The following is a 14,218-nucleotide window of genomic DNA, read 5'->3' on the forward strand; positions in this document are numbered from 1 at the left end:
ATTGAAGGACTCATTGTCTCGCCATGTGCTTTCCTCAACACATGCACTTTTGGGTGCCCTGTCATCTGTGGGGCAGTGGGTGGCTACCAAAGAAAAAGCTTACTTAGTGGTGGCACCTGCACTGTAGGATGCTGTCTCCAACGAGTCTTGTCTAGCAGAGACCTTGAAATCATTTTGGTACCATCATTTTTCATGCTGGAAGTAATCCCCCCGGACAATTATTCAGTTCTGATAGCCAAATACACTTCACTACTACTTATCACAACGGTAGGGATAGAAGACATTGAAAAGCAACACCACATGGCCAAAAGTAAGCGAGAAAGGAGCATAAAGCAGTGTAAACCAAAGTGGTGCAGTAGTATGGTTGCATTGCTAATGGACACAACCTATAGGGTGGCATGGAAAAGCAAAGGAGGATTGGGATGGGATAGGAACAGAGAGCAAATGGAAGGTGACATACAACACTGAAAGGCTTTCAGCAACAATGGAATCATCTATGTTATGGATCCTTCTGCACCTGAGAGGCTGTAGTGATTTGTTCTACAGCAGGCATTGATGACAGTTGATGTAGGGTTACAACTGATGGACAGTCCCAGAAACCAATTGTGGGTGGACCTGCAGCAGTGCAGAGTTACACTTTCCCCCCCTCTGGGCTACTCCATCCCAACTCTGCCTCTTACATTGAAGAAAACAGTTCCCAAAGAGACAGTGCATGAAATAGGAGTTACCGTATTTTTCGCCCTATAGGACGCACTTTTTCCCCTCCAAAAATGAAGAGGAAATCTGTGTGCGTCCTCTGGGGCGAATGCAGGCTTTCTCTGAAGGCTGGAGAGCGAGAGGGGTCGGTGTGCAGGAAGCTCTGCACAACCCTTGGGAGACTGGCGCGGAGCCACGCCGGTCTCCCGAGGGTTGCGCAGAGCTGCCTGCATTCTGAAGCCTGGGGTGCGCTGAAGAGCGCGCCCGGGCTTCGCACAGCTCTCCGCAAGCCTGGGGAGACCAGTGCGCCTCCCTAGGCTTGCGGATAGCAGGCTGTTCTGGGGGCGGGGGCGGGGGAAGCTCGGGCTTCCCCCGCGCCAGCCCCGTGCCTGGGGAGGGGATAATTTCCCCTTTATTTCCCCCCCCCCAAAAAAAATACTAGGTGCGTCCTATGGGGCGGTGAGTCCTATGGGGCGAAAAATACGGCAGCCTATAGAGCTGGGGGCTGGTGAGAGACGCATGACTGGCCTCAAGCTTCATTCAGGTTCTCTACCTTGGTTTTAAAGGGAGTGCAGGAGAGTCATGGTTCACATTTGATGTGACCGAAGCAACGCTGTTTTAAGTCACTGTTCACACCACATATATAGGATCAGGCTGCATCTAATTGACAGAGCGGCATATTTTATTTTGTACTGAAAGAGAATTTGCAGATAACCTTTCTGAAAACCCCACCAGCTTCAAACCTCACTGCTTAAAAATACACTCGCATTTGAATGTTATGCTAAGTAGTAATTGGATTTTAGCATGAAGAATTGCTTTGTTAACAGTCAGCTTATCTTCATATAATTATATACCTAAATACATTACTTTAGTTGAAATAAAGGTAATCACACAAATTGATTCATAATCAGTGAGTGGATACATGATAAATATTAATTTCTGAAAATTATTGCAAGCTGCTGTAATAGCAAAAACCAAAACATGCCATTGTATCCTTTCTCTCCCTGGTCTTTCAAAATACATATTCTGGTTGTCAGTGGATAGACAAAAGCATTTAACAGATGGGCCATCTTTTTTACTTGTGACTGCTGTGGAAGAGACAAAGACAACATATTTGAAAGAAGCAGGTGGCAAAGGAAAACGTGGACAGATTCTTAGGAAATTTATACTCAGGACCTGAAGGTTTCCTTATTGAAAACCATGAGGTTAGCTTAGCTTATCAGATTGTAGATTTAAAAAATAAATCTAAGTAATAGAATAAGACAAAAACAGGCACCCAGAAAAAAGCCCAGATATAATGTAAAACTATTTAATTAGCAACATTCTCCCTCAGGGTAACAACCTGAGAATGTATAGTTGCATTATATTTTCAGACTATTAGAAACAGTCATCTGAAACCCACTACAGGTTTGCTTTCTCAAATGTCCCTTGAGGGGACATCTGTGATACTGGGGTTTTGGACAACAACAACAAAAAGGTGCCCAATTTAACTATTTATATTACAAAGTCTTTTAGATTTTGACAGTCCGAATTCACATCATATATATTATCATTTATGTTTATATCTTAGTCCATGGTTCCAAATGAAAGTTTCTACTGACAGGCCTATGCAGTTGTTGTTGTGTTTTTCTGGCGTAGCCGGCCATTTTAGCAATTGTTTTGTGTTGCTTTTAAAAGTTTTATTTTGCTGTAAATTGTCTTGATGTTTTGCAAGACAGCAGTGTATAAATACTTCTATAAGTAAATAAGTTGATTTCTTGATAACAGTAACAATTCTGTAGTTCTGTGTGTGCCTGAATTGCTGTTTCATTGTTTCAATCTGTTTGACACAATTTGCTGCTTTGGATTGATCTTTATTACGGCCATTGGCCCGTTACACGACAGTTTCCCATACCAACATATTTTACTTAAACCTCCGAATTTAAAATCGCCAAAACTTACAAAAGACAAACAGTAACCGAAGCAAAACAAAAGCAAAAACCACCATCATACATTACAATAAATTTGTAACCTATACATCGCCCTCTGCTCATAAATTAATCAAGGATATCAATGGTGATATCGCCTAAAACATAGATCATGGTTTGAAACAATGGTGATATCACCTAAAACATAGGTCATGGTTTAAAGGGGTTATCCGAATCACACAGGAGACCGTTTCTCTTCTTTACAATTTGCTGCTTAAACTAACAGCTTGGGTCTCGTTGCCAATGGCTTTTCCCCCTGGAAACCACTTACTTGCAAATAAGGCACTGAAGTCCTGCACACCCACTGGGTTTCCAGCATCACCATTACAGCTGAAGAGAAGACTAAGGAGAGACATACTATACACAAATTGGTCCCCATATGCAAATTGCTGCCACATAGAAGGAAGCAAATACTTCTTGTGTGCTATTCCAGAGGGCAGGACTACATCAAATAGCCACCCGAGGTCCCAGCTCACAAGAGACCAAAGTCCAGTCCAAGTTATATACAAAAGGCTTTATTGAAGAACATTGTTGTCGTTACATCCAAGCTCCGTGGCTCAGCATCTGTTACCCTTAGATGTTAGAAGTCCCCTCTGAGTCAGTCCCGCCCCTGCACCAGCTTAAGAGGCTTGTACTGCTCCACCTTTTCCTCTCCTTCCTTTTCCGCAGGGTCTTCCTGCCCCCCTGTGCTCCCTCCCTCCGGGACTCCCCCGAGGCTGAGTCTTCTGACGCCTGCTCCCCCCTCCTTCGTGCTTTGGGACCAGGCTCCTCCTCAGGGCTCTCCTCATTTCCGCGCGCCTCCACATTTGAACTTGGCGCACGTACGTTGCCTCTGACCTTCCTTTCGACCGTTACGCTACTCTCGGTACTACACTCCTCCCCTTCCGGCAGGACGTTCTGCTCCGAACTCCTTCCCCTCTCTGCTCCCTGTTCTGCTCTTTCTGACACACTGGCAACTCCACCCCCTTCACTCCGTTCCGACGGAGAGGCCGGTCCCGATCTCCAACCCCCACTGGGGATTCCCTCTTCGTTCCCCTGCTTCTGACTGCTTCCCTCTCTACTGCCCCTTGGCCTGACCAGGGGGGCTCCCTTTTGGGAATCCTCGGATTCACTTGACGGACTCACTGACAACCTCGGGTCGTCGTCGTCCTCTTCCTCGTCGCCCTGGGACCCCTCCCCCTCGCTCTCTGTCCCTGAAACCCTGACAGATAGGTTTTGGCTGAACGTTGGGAGAAACATCGTAATAGTAATAGCCAATCAACAATGGAACCATTTACCTAGAAAGGTAGTAGGCTCTCCTTTTATGGATATTTTTGTCATGACTTGTCCCATGATCCCGAATAGGCTGACTGTTGCTGTCTAATGAAGAGGAGCAGGATGTGGGAAGTGCCACAGACAAGGAGCAGCCCGAGAGGGAGGATGAGGGAGCCATATTTTACTTAGCCTGTCATTCCGCACAATATGATTCGGCTCAAGACATACTAGAAAAGAAAAGAAAATTGCCCTACAAAAGAACAAATAGCCTATTGGCTTCTAAGCCAGTGGAGAACTGACAGTTGCAGAGTAAGTGACTATAGTACACAGAAGGCAGAGCAGAACCTTCAGTAATGCATAATAGTCCTGGGGCTATGCTGACTCTCTAGGGTAAAAAAAAAAAAAGTAAAAATCTGTAGCTAGAAAGTGTAAAAACAACAGCCACTAAGGTTGGAAGTGGGATGGTTTTGATCATGCCGAATCAATGTCCTGAGTAATCAAGGTGGTTTAAGTTACAGATAGGTAGCCGTGTTGGTCTGCCATAGTCAAAACAAAAAAAATTCCTTCCAGTAGCACCTTAAAGACCAACTAAGTCAGTTCTTGGTATGAGCTTTCGTGTGCATGCACACTTCTTCAGATGTGTATCTGAAGAAGTGTGCATGCACACGAAAGCTCATACCAAGAACTGACTTAGTTGGTCTTTAAGGTGCTACTGGAAGGATTTTTTTTTGTTTCAAGGTGGTTTAGTCATTATTGGGCTGAGTTCCATTATAATAATTTCTCGGTATTGTTTCAGTAGAAATCATTTACGCATTATCATTAATGGCATTGTTATCCCACACTTCAGCTGTTTCAGCCGCAGCCTGATGCATTCAGCTGAGTACACCACTTAGCTTTGTTCTCCGATTGATTTGGCTTTAACTAAAAGTGAAATATGGTTATTATAGTGGAATTACTTTTAGACAGTCTTATTTTCCAAGAAGACAAACTGTAAATGCAACTGTTGCTCATTGTGATTTTGGTGGATTATTGGTTATTTCTCCTTTGTTACATAACTGACCTTCCTTATGCTCAGTAGTTTTTGTTTGCTTTTAATCTTGTACCAAAACTGGCATCCATAAAGTATACTGGGTATATCTGCTGTTGTATCTAGTTATTTATAGCAAAGCATGAATTACCATTTTCTTCTTTTTTACTATTTCCTAATGTACTGAAACCATATTTGAAAACCAACTTTTCTTTGAATAGGAAACAATTCCAAATTTGAATAACAATAGTTGTTTCAAATAATAATAATAATATCCCTTCCATCTGGCTGTGTTTCCCCAGCTATTCTGGGTGACTTCCATCAAAATATGAAAAATAATAAAATGTCAAACATTAAAAGCTTCCCAATACACGTCCATTTAGAAAGTTGCTTCAATTCGTAATAGTAAGCTTTTACTATATCAGCAGCCATAACTTTCTGTGTCTTTTTTTTAACATAGGTGCATGAAACCTGCAGACATACAAGAGAATTAACCTAGCAAAATTTCAGACAGGCAGATCTAAGTGAGTTTCTTTTTTAGAACAACAACAAAAATCAAAACTTTGTAAAATGGCAATGCATACAAAACCTAAGAAAACTAGACCCAAAATTATTTTCTCATAGAGGTTATTTGCTATCCTGCATTTTAGAAACAGAGGAATTGAGTTTACTGTTAAAAATATAAACCCTTCCTCTCTTTTAAGGCAAGGGTGCGAAATATGCCCAATTTAGGATTTGGCTGCACAGACCTACTCTTCAGATTCCCAGTTGAATGCATCACAATAAATTTATAAAGAACAAGATCTCTCTGCAGATGGCAACATTAAATTGGAAATTAGGCACATTGGTAATTCACGTCTGTTATTTAAATTGTGAAGCCAGAATGAGGAGTAAAGAACCTGCTGTAATGTTGGCTTGCCTTCATCCTCTGTCTGCTTAACTGTTCAGCTCTATAACAGGTTACTCAACTATTTTGTTTTAGAATTCCTAACACTACTAGCTAAAGACATTTATGACCAGAAGAAAAACCACTCCAGGGACTCTCCAAAGCCTGAAGTCCTCAAAAAAAAATTAATCTGAAAAGGGAGAAGTGTCTGGGGAGAAGTAGGAGACATTTTTAATTGGTTCCATTATATTAATGCTGATGCATATCTGCACCAGCCATTTCTGATCCATTTCATCACACACCACAAAAATAATCATGTTTTCCAGGAAACACACCAAAAGTTTCTGTTTTGTGCTAATGAAATCAAGAGGGTTTTTAAAATTATTACGCTATACTTTTGAATGGTTTTAAAGTAGAACTGTTTTAAATAAACAAACAAATGATATTATTTTAATAAAGTCCCATTGAAGTCAGTAGGAATTTCAGGTCAAGCATGTCTAAGATTGCAACTATACTTCTCCAGGAGTAGCTTGTGGGCAGGACAGGAAGGAATTTCTGTCACATCCTTGGCTGAAATAGCAGCCCTCTTCTCTCCCAAGTCATAAGATCCAATAGTCAAGGATAGATAGTAGACTAACCATTTGTTTACAACAGCTGATGCCAGCACATGCACGCACACACACACACATTGGTAGATGTGAGAAAGTAGGAAGCTAAATTGATGTTTAAATATACAAATGCCCATATATCTGTTCCCGAGCTAGATCAGTCCCTTTTTCCTCTCTGTTTGAAGCAGAGAGATTACCCCCTCCAAATCCAAGAGGCTATCAGCAGCAACACATTTCTTGGTTGAGTCTCTCCTCCTCCCAGAGGGGAGGAGTTGTGAGCAGGAGCCATTTCCCGTGTTTGGCAGGGGGGGTTCTGGCCCCTGCTCAGCTGTTCCTGCCACTGCGCCGAGCCCCCTGGCAGCCAACCAATCGGGAGGAGGCTCGAGGGCGGGGTTCAGCCGCTCAAATGCGACTGCGGCAGTGCTTCCTCCTCATTGCCCTTCTGGGTTTCGATGGATCACCCACCCACCCTCCCTCCCTTTAGTTCATTGCTTCGTTCTTGACCTTGCTATGGACCTGTGGTTGGTTGCCTTGGTTGTCCAAAGGGCCTGGTAGGAATTTTTATCCAACTGGCAAATTGGCACCAGCCACTTGGTTTTTCACCTACCTCGTAGCAAATCGTCACAGCTTTTAGGTATTGGCAGTTAGGCATTGGAATATGTTTGTGTATTGGAGGGCAGGGTGTGGCCATCGCCTACCCCTCCACTTTATGGGTATTCTGTTAAAGGAGTCCAGCAGTCGTGGATCCTGTCTGACGCCCTTGCTGGTGGCTAGTGTCATGGCACAACCCCCGGTGACATCAGGGGGAGCTTACAGTTGTATTTGCATCAATAGGCTCCTCCTACTGGTGGTTAACCCTTGTTAGACTCACCCCTTCCTGAGGGGTGGAGTCATGCTCTGTTGTTTTATCCAATGCCTAAGCCAATACCTCTCACATGCAGTAATCAATAAAGTTGTGGCCTTTTTTAGCCCATTAACCTAATATACTGAGTTCATGTGTCTTATCCTCAAGGGGGTGGCAGGTCCTCGAATCACAACACTGAGAAGGGAGGAAAGGGGCAGCCGAAACACTACCTTCCATCCATAGCTTCCTAAGTCCCCACTTGAACTTGCAGGAATCCACCACTAAAGATTCCTCGGGTCTTCACTATGTAATAAATAATTTCCAGCAGAGAAATATTTCGCAGATTACATTAGTATGTTAATATTACATCCACCTTGCAATTTTATTGCCACAACCAACAGGGAGATCCAATAGGATAGATAAGTATTTATATAGAGCAGCTGATAAGGATGCATCTGATTAATTACAATGGCATGATTGGAGACAAGAAGGGAAAGTAATATGAACTATCAGAACAGTAAATCAAAAATCCATCACTGCTGGTAAAGGTGCCTATTGGAATACAAGGTACTAGAGGTAATTTTCAAGGATATAAAAGAAAATTATCTTATAAATCTGCTTAGATGTGAAATCAGCAATACATTGATTCATATAATGTTTTCTTGGTGTATTGCTATTGCTTGGGTTGTGCCTGGGCACAACAATCACTTTCTGTTGGTTGGTTGGTTGGCGTTTCTTTCATTACTTTTATATCTTCCTTCGCATCTCAGGTCATTTGAGGTCATTCCAATATAAACTATTTCCCCCATTTTTTTATACTTTATCTTATTTGTTCATGCCCATAAACTGAGGTCCCTAGGCACTCTCACAAAGGGTGAATCATTATATTCCTACCAGGACATACAATAACTGTCTTCCTCTTTTGCCTTTTCATGCTCATTTTACACCACAGCCACATTTTGTCCTTCAGACTAAAATGCCAAACAGTTGTTTTAATGAAAATGAAAGTCTTCTGCATTTCCTTACTGCTGAATCTTACCACTAGCCATAAACATCCACATTTCATCAAATATAGTCACAATGCAGGCAGGCACAAATGGATCAGTACTGAAAATGAAGAGGATCATCAGCAAAATATAAAGTAATGAACAGCTTAGGCTATTAAGCAAGGCATCACATTTTCATGAGTCTTAGACTAGAAAAGAAAGCATCAGATAACACATGCATGTATATCACATGATGATTCAATATCAGCTGAATGAACGAATGAACAAACTTAACTTTAATAAATTGTATATTGTTGATATGAAAGGTTTCTCACTGATATTTGATTCATAAGGACCCACACACATACGCAAGCCGCCACTTAATGCTTCAAAGAAGGTTATAGGATGTTGACCAGATTTCAGATCTTGCTTAAGTATGCTATAGCTGTGGTCCAAAAAAAACATTTGGATCAGAATCTGGATACATGGCAAACTATTATTTCATGTGCTCTTATTCTGAGTATGTTGTTCTGAAAACTTTCTCATAAATGAAAAGTTTTTTATGTCCTTAATAGCAGCAGCAATAATAATTGATTTTCTGAAAATAAGTGTTTTCATTCGTCCCAGTGGAAATTAACTGTGGGCATAGGACTTCCTCCCCCCATCCCCTTGTGTCACATTTCTTCACAAAATGACTACAAAAAATAGAATTTGATGCACCTCTGAAACACACGTGTAGCAATGCTATTTCCATGTCTTTCTGCAAATATATAGGAATTTGCAGTAATAATGGAAATTTTCTTAAAGATTTTTTATGAACTTTTCTGATCAGAAGGGATCACTTTCACAATCCAGAGAGATCTAAGTGATTGTATGAGCAGTAGCATTTGCTCTCATCTTATTCTTCAAATATCCATTAATGTTCTTCTTTCAGCTCCTTAATAGCATCTAACCCAAATTCCCCATTGACTCAGAAGTTGCTACAGATCTTTCTTTCTTAGTACAAATTCACAAACTATGAAAGGAAAAAAACCTACTATCAGCTCTTCAGATAAAAATGACACTTTACCTTACGGTGCTTTGGTCATAACACGCCCCCCCTCCAGCTTTTATAAATTGCAAGAGACCAACTTAAAGAGAAAGAGAAAGAAAAGATGGCAGCCAAGATATTACCCAGTGGAGCACACCCAACCCCCCAAAAAACCCTATTAAAGAGCTGTCTAGGTGATACAAGTAGATTGACAAGCACTGAAATATATCTGTGTTCCCGTTACATTACAATAGTAATAGCATATTATTTTAAAAAGCTGCAAATTTTCAGGCTGTTTACAGTACGTAGGAACAAGGCCAAACCAAGACATTTTGGCACCCGAGACAAACCACAGAATTAAGCTCCCTTCTTCCAGATTAGTGATATGGAGGTGAAAGCGTGGAAGAAATTTAGCTTCATCTGAAAAAGTACAAAACCAGACTTCCAAACACAATTCCAATACAAAGCACTCTGTGGCCCCCACACAATGAAGCACACAAAAATCAAGCTGCAGTGTTTTGTGCCCTCTGGAACTTTCAAGAGGTTACCTGCTTTTAGCATTCCAGTTTTGATAACAAGCATCATTGTATTGCCCCCACACAGCCTGCCCAATGCACATAGTAACACATTCAGATATCAGGTTCAAATCTCAGCTTCCTTGTAAAGCTCACCTGGTCACCTTGAGCCAATTAAAACCTCTCAACCAAACCTACTTTACAGGGTTGTACAACACCTTAAACAGATAAGTGGACTGAAATAAAATTTAGTTGTAAGCTGTGTTGAGTCCCTGACGAAGGAAGAAGGATATTAACAACAATGTAAACTGTGAGAATGATCAGGCACATAGCAGAAAGTCCTATTTAGTGAGACTGAATAGACATGCAGAGACTTGCAGTGTAAGGCTCAACAATAAAGGAATAAACACTCCGTGTTCTCTAAAAGTTGCTGGCAAATGAACCATTGCAATTAAACAACTTAAAGTGGATTGGTTACATCTTTTGAAATTATGAGTGATAAATACAAAGTGCTCTGTAGGTCAGCTTCACCATTTCCTTCATTTGGTGCAGGCACTTTATTTTCAATATAAATATCCCAGACTCTGGCCTACCTGGCAGCAAATCAGTATTGTAAAGTCTCCAGCGCAGAGTCAATCCATGTGTCCAAAGTCCAAATTGAAGCATGGTCCTGGAGCAGCCAAGTCAAGGTCCAGCAGCTTGGGTAGTTAAACACACCCAACAACTCCGCTCTGCTACCCTTTTATACTTTGCATGCTGATTGCAGCATCTGGGTTTGACAAGGCATGTGACCCTCACCTGTTCCAAGCCTACTCCAGCTGAGGAATCACACCCCTCCACTCAGAGCTAACAAGCCCCACCTGGCCAGCTAGGGATCTGGCTGTGGGCCTTGCCTGCCTCAGCCTCCTGCAGTTCCCCTTCCATTATTACAATTACTATTGTTGCTTTGATTAGTTGGCTGTTTGTTATATAAATTCCCACAGGAACTGAGTGTTATCAAAGTGTACATAAAAACAGGAGCAACTGGAACCAGGTTTAGAGCCCTGGTGACCTACCAGCCCAAAATCAGCCCCCAGTGAAACAATACGGTCTTGAAAAGGAACATTTGTCTCCCAGTTGCTGACTACAAAAGTGCTGTTCTCAATTGGAACAAAAATCCTGTTCCTAAATACTGCTAAATTATTGACAAGATCTAAACTATCTGTCACACAAACTCATGAATCAAGCATGTATTACATTCCCCCTTTATATGAAAACAGTTGTATGCATTATTTATAAATGGCTTGGCTGCTAGAAGCGGAAATTTTGCACAGGGAATGAACTCAAAATCACTGTAAGTTGTCTACTAACAGGTTGTGTTATAGTAAGTTTAGCCAGTGCTATTTTTCTAGAAAAAGAGGTGCCGGAAGTCACCATGAATGTCTCCCTTGTTCTCTTATAATGTCAGTGGCGCCCACCCAGTTCCAGATTTACTTATAAGCTAAACAAGCTACAGCTTAGGGCCCCACTCTCTTGGGGGCCCCACAAAAAAAATTAAAAGGGAAAAAACTGGATGTACATTTCCAAAATCTAAGATTAAAAAACAAAATAAAACCTACATACAGCAACAGTGTTTTGTGTTGTGAAGGCTCCTATGTTGTATTTCAGTTCAACAATTACTTTCATAAAATACATATTTTGTTATGTGCAAATGGCTTTAAATAACTATTAGGTCCATAAATTACCATATAGCATATATTCAACACAAAAAACCAGCGACAATTTGTTGTTGACAAAGGACAACTGGACATATAAAGGCCCACATTACCTTCAGTTGCTTAGGGCCTCATCAAACCTAAATCCGGCCCTGCGCCCACCTGAGAGGTGCCAGAACATAGTTCCAGTGAGTTCCAGATGAAAAAAGCCCTGCGTTTAGCAGTAATCTGTTGGGAATTACTAAAGCTGAACAGCACCATTAGTTTGTCTGTTCTTGTTTTAAATTGAAGGTCATTTGAATGAGGAAGTCATGGGTCATGGAGTGTACACTCATGTTAACTGTTAACTGTTACCAAACAGGTTGCATTGTTGCAAGCCTGAACAATCTGTTTGGCTACAGGTGACAATGGAAGAAAAGATCAGGGAAGAGGCAACCTATAGCCCTTCAGATGCTACAACACCTATCAACCCTGCCCATTGGTCATGCTAGCAGCTGCTAATGGAATTTGGAGTCTTACAACAACTGGAGGGCCACAAGCTCTCAATACCTGCCCTGACGACAAGAAAAAGCATAAGGCAGGGTGATAAACACATCAATCAAGTGCAGAGAAATCATGTGATATGTGAACAATTACCATGGCTATGACCTACTGTCATTTCTCCCCACCATGCCTCCACCACCACCCTAGGATTTGGGAACTTTTATTGTCTTTTTAGGTAAAACCAAATACACATAGCTCTGTTTCAGATGTTTATAACTACTTAATCACTACCAGATTCTGCTACTATTATTCTTCATAGAACTTCTGTAAAGGTAAAGGTAAAGGTACCCCTGCCCGTACGGGCCAGTCTTGACAGACTCTGGGGTTGTGCGCCCATCTCACTCAAGAGGCCAGGGGCCAGCGCTGTCCGGAGACACTTCCGGGTCACGTGGCCAGCGTGACATCGCTGCTCTGGCGAGCCAGAGCTGCACACGGAAATGCCGTTTACCTTCCCGCTGGTAAGCGGTCCCTATTTATCTACTTGCACCCGGAGGTGCTTTCGAACTGCTAGGTTGGCAGGCGCTGGGACCGAGCAGCAGGAGCGCACCCCGCCGCAGGGATTCGAACCGCCGACCTTTCGATCGGCAAGTCCTAGGCACTGAGGCTTTAACCCACAGCGCCACCTGCGTCCATAGAACTTCTGTAGGTGGCGTCAAATAATTTCCCACTTAAAAATTATGGCTAGGCATTGTAAAAATGTTTTGTGATGAACTGAACCAGCCTGCAATATCTTGAATGTGCATTTTTGTTTTTGGAGGGAGAGAAATAAAAAGTTGCTTGTTTCCTTATGAACTTTATCAGTACAAATAAAACGTCTGCATCAAGAGTCCACTGGGGAACATTTTAAAAGTCAGGATGATGGGGACAAGATTTACATCTTCAGGACGACACTGGCATTTCTGCAGTAACAAGCACAAAAGTTTAGGCCAGGTGGCATCTTTCTAAAGGAGGCATCAACAAGTTCACAGTGTATTCTGATGCAACCTCTGGTGTATTATAAGCACAGCAAGTGGAATCTGGTGGGAGAGTAATACCTGTTAGAAGCAACTTATAATCAGCCTCTAGTATCCCAGCAAACTGCATAGATTGATGACTTCCCATTCATTAATCATCTGCTGGTTTACATTTTAACACAAAGGCTTCCTGAAGCCAAAAGACATCTAAGCCATGATATTTCATTGAAGGTTTCAAAAGCAAAGGTTAATTCACCCAGGTAGTAAACTGTTAAGACGTATGTGTATTCTCATTTGATGTGTAATATTTTAACGCTGTCTGATTATTGCAGTCACTGTACTGTCTCTGGTTTAACTCCCTGATACCACCGTTTTCTGTTGTACTTTTTCTGCTCATAACTATTATTGATTGGTCTCCTTCTGTGGATTTGATTGGCTTGCCAATTTCAGTGGATTTAAGCAGTAATTATATGAGATTATTATATGACCTACCAGCATGAGTTTGACCAAACTGCGGGAGGCAGTGGAAGACAGAAGTGCCTGGCGTGCTCTGGTCCATGGGGTCACAAAGAGTCGGACACAACTAAACGACAAAAATATGAGATCACCTTTTCTATACTGCATTTCCCCAACAGATTGGATCAAGATGGTCATGAGATGTTTGTAGAACCAGCCATACCGGGCTTCCTCAACCTCGGCCCTCCAGATGTTTTGAGACTGTAATTCCCATTATCCCTGACCACTGGTCCTGCTAGCTAGGGATCATGGGAGTTGTAGGCCAAAAACATCTGGAGGGCCGAGGTTGAGGAAGCCTGAGCCATACTAATCCAACCTTTAATAATTCTGTGATCTGAATGCAGGGGAAGCTGAACACTAATATTGCATTAGAATGCCCTGTCATCCTAATCACCCAAGCTTCATGCTATAGATGTCTTTGCTCCAGACTAGAGGGGAAACTGCAAAAGATTCTGTGACTGTAATTTGTTCTGAGACAAATGTAAAGGGCTGGCATGTACCTACCGACGAGTTTAGAGCAAACTGGAGAAATCTATGTGAGATTTACCTTCGTTTCCCCATTCATTTGGCATGCTTCCAGTGTTGTGTTTAAAAATACGTGGTGAAAGGTGGAGCAAGAATACACCCTTTTCCAAATCTATCACGGTCTGTAACATTACAGAAACAGGTCCAACAAAAAAGGTACAAACTATACTTTTC

At 41.9% G+C, this 14,218-nt stretch overlaps 1 protein-coding gene across 1 annotated transcript in view; it reads left to right on the forward strand.

Moving 5' to 3' along the window:
• The window catches only part of DOK6 (docking protein 6), a 170,623-nt gene that overhangs the window by 149,888 nt on the left and 6,517 nt on the right, over positions 1-14,218 (forward strand). The window lies entirely within an intron of this gene.

This window comes from Podarcis gaigeae, assembly GCF_964106915.1.
Source record: "Podarcis gaigeae genome assembly, chromosome: 7".
Taxonomy (NCBI): domain Eukaryota; kingdom Metazoa; phylum Chordata; class Lepidosauria; order Squamata; family Lacertidae; genus Podarcis; species Podarcis gaigeae.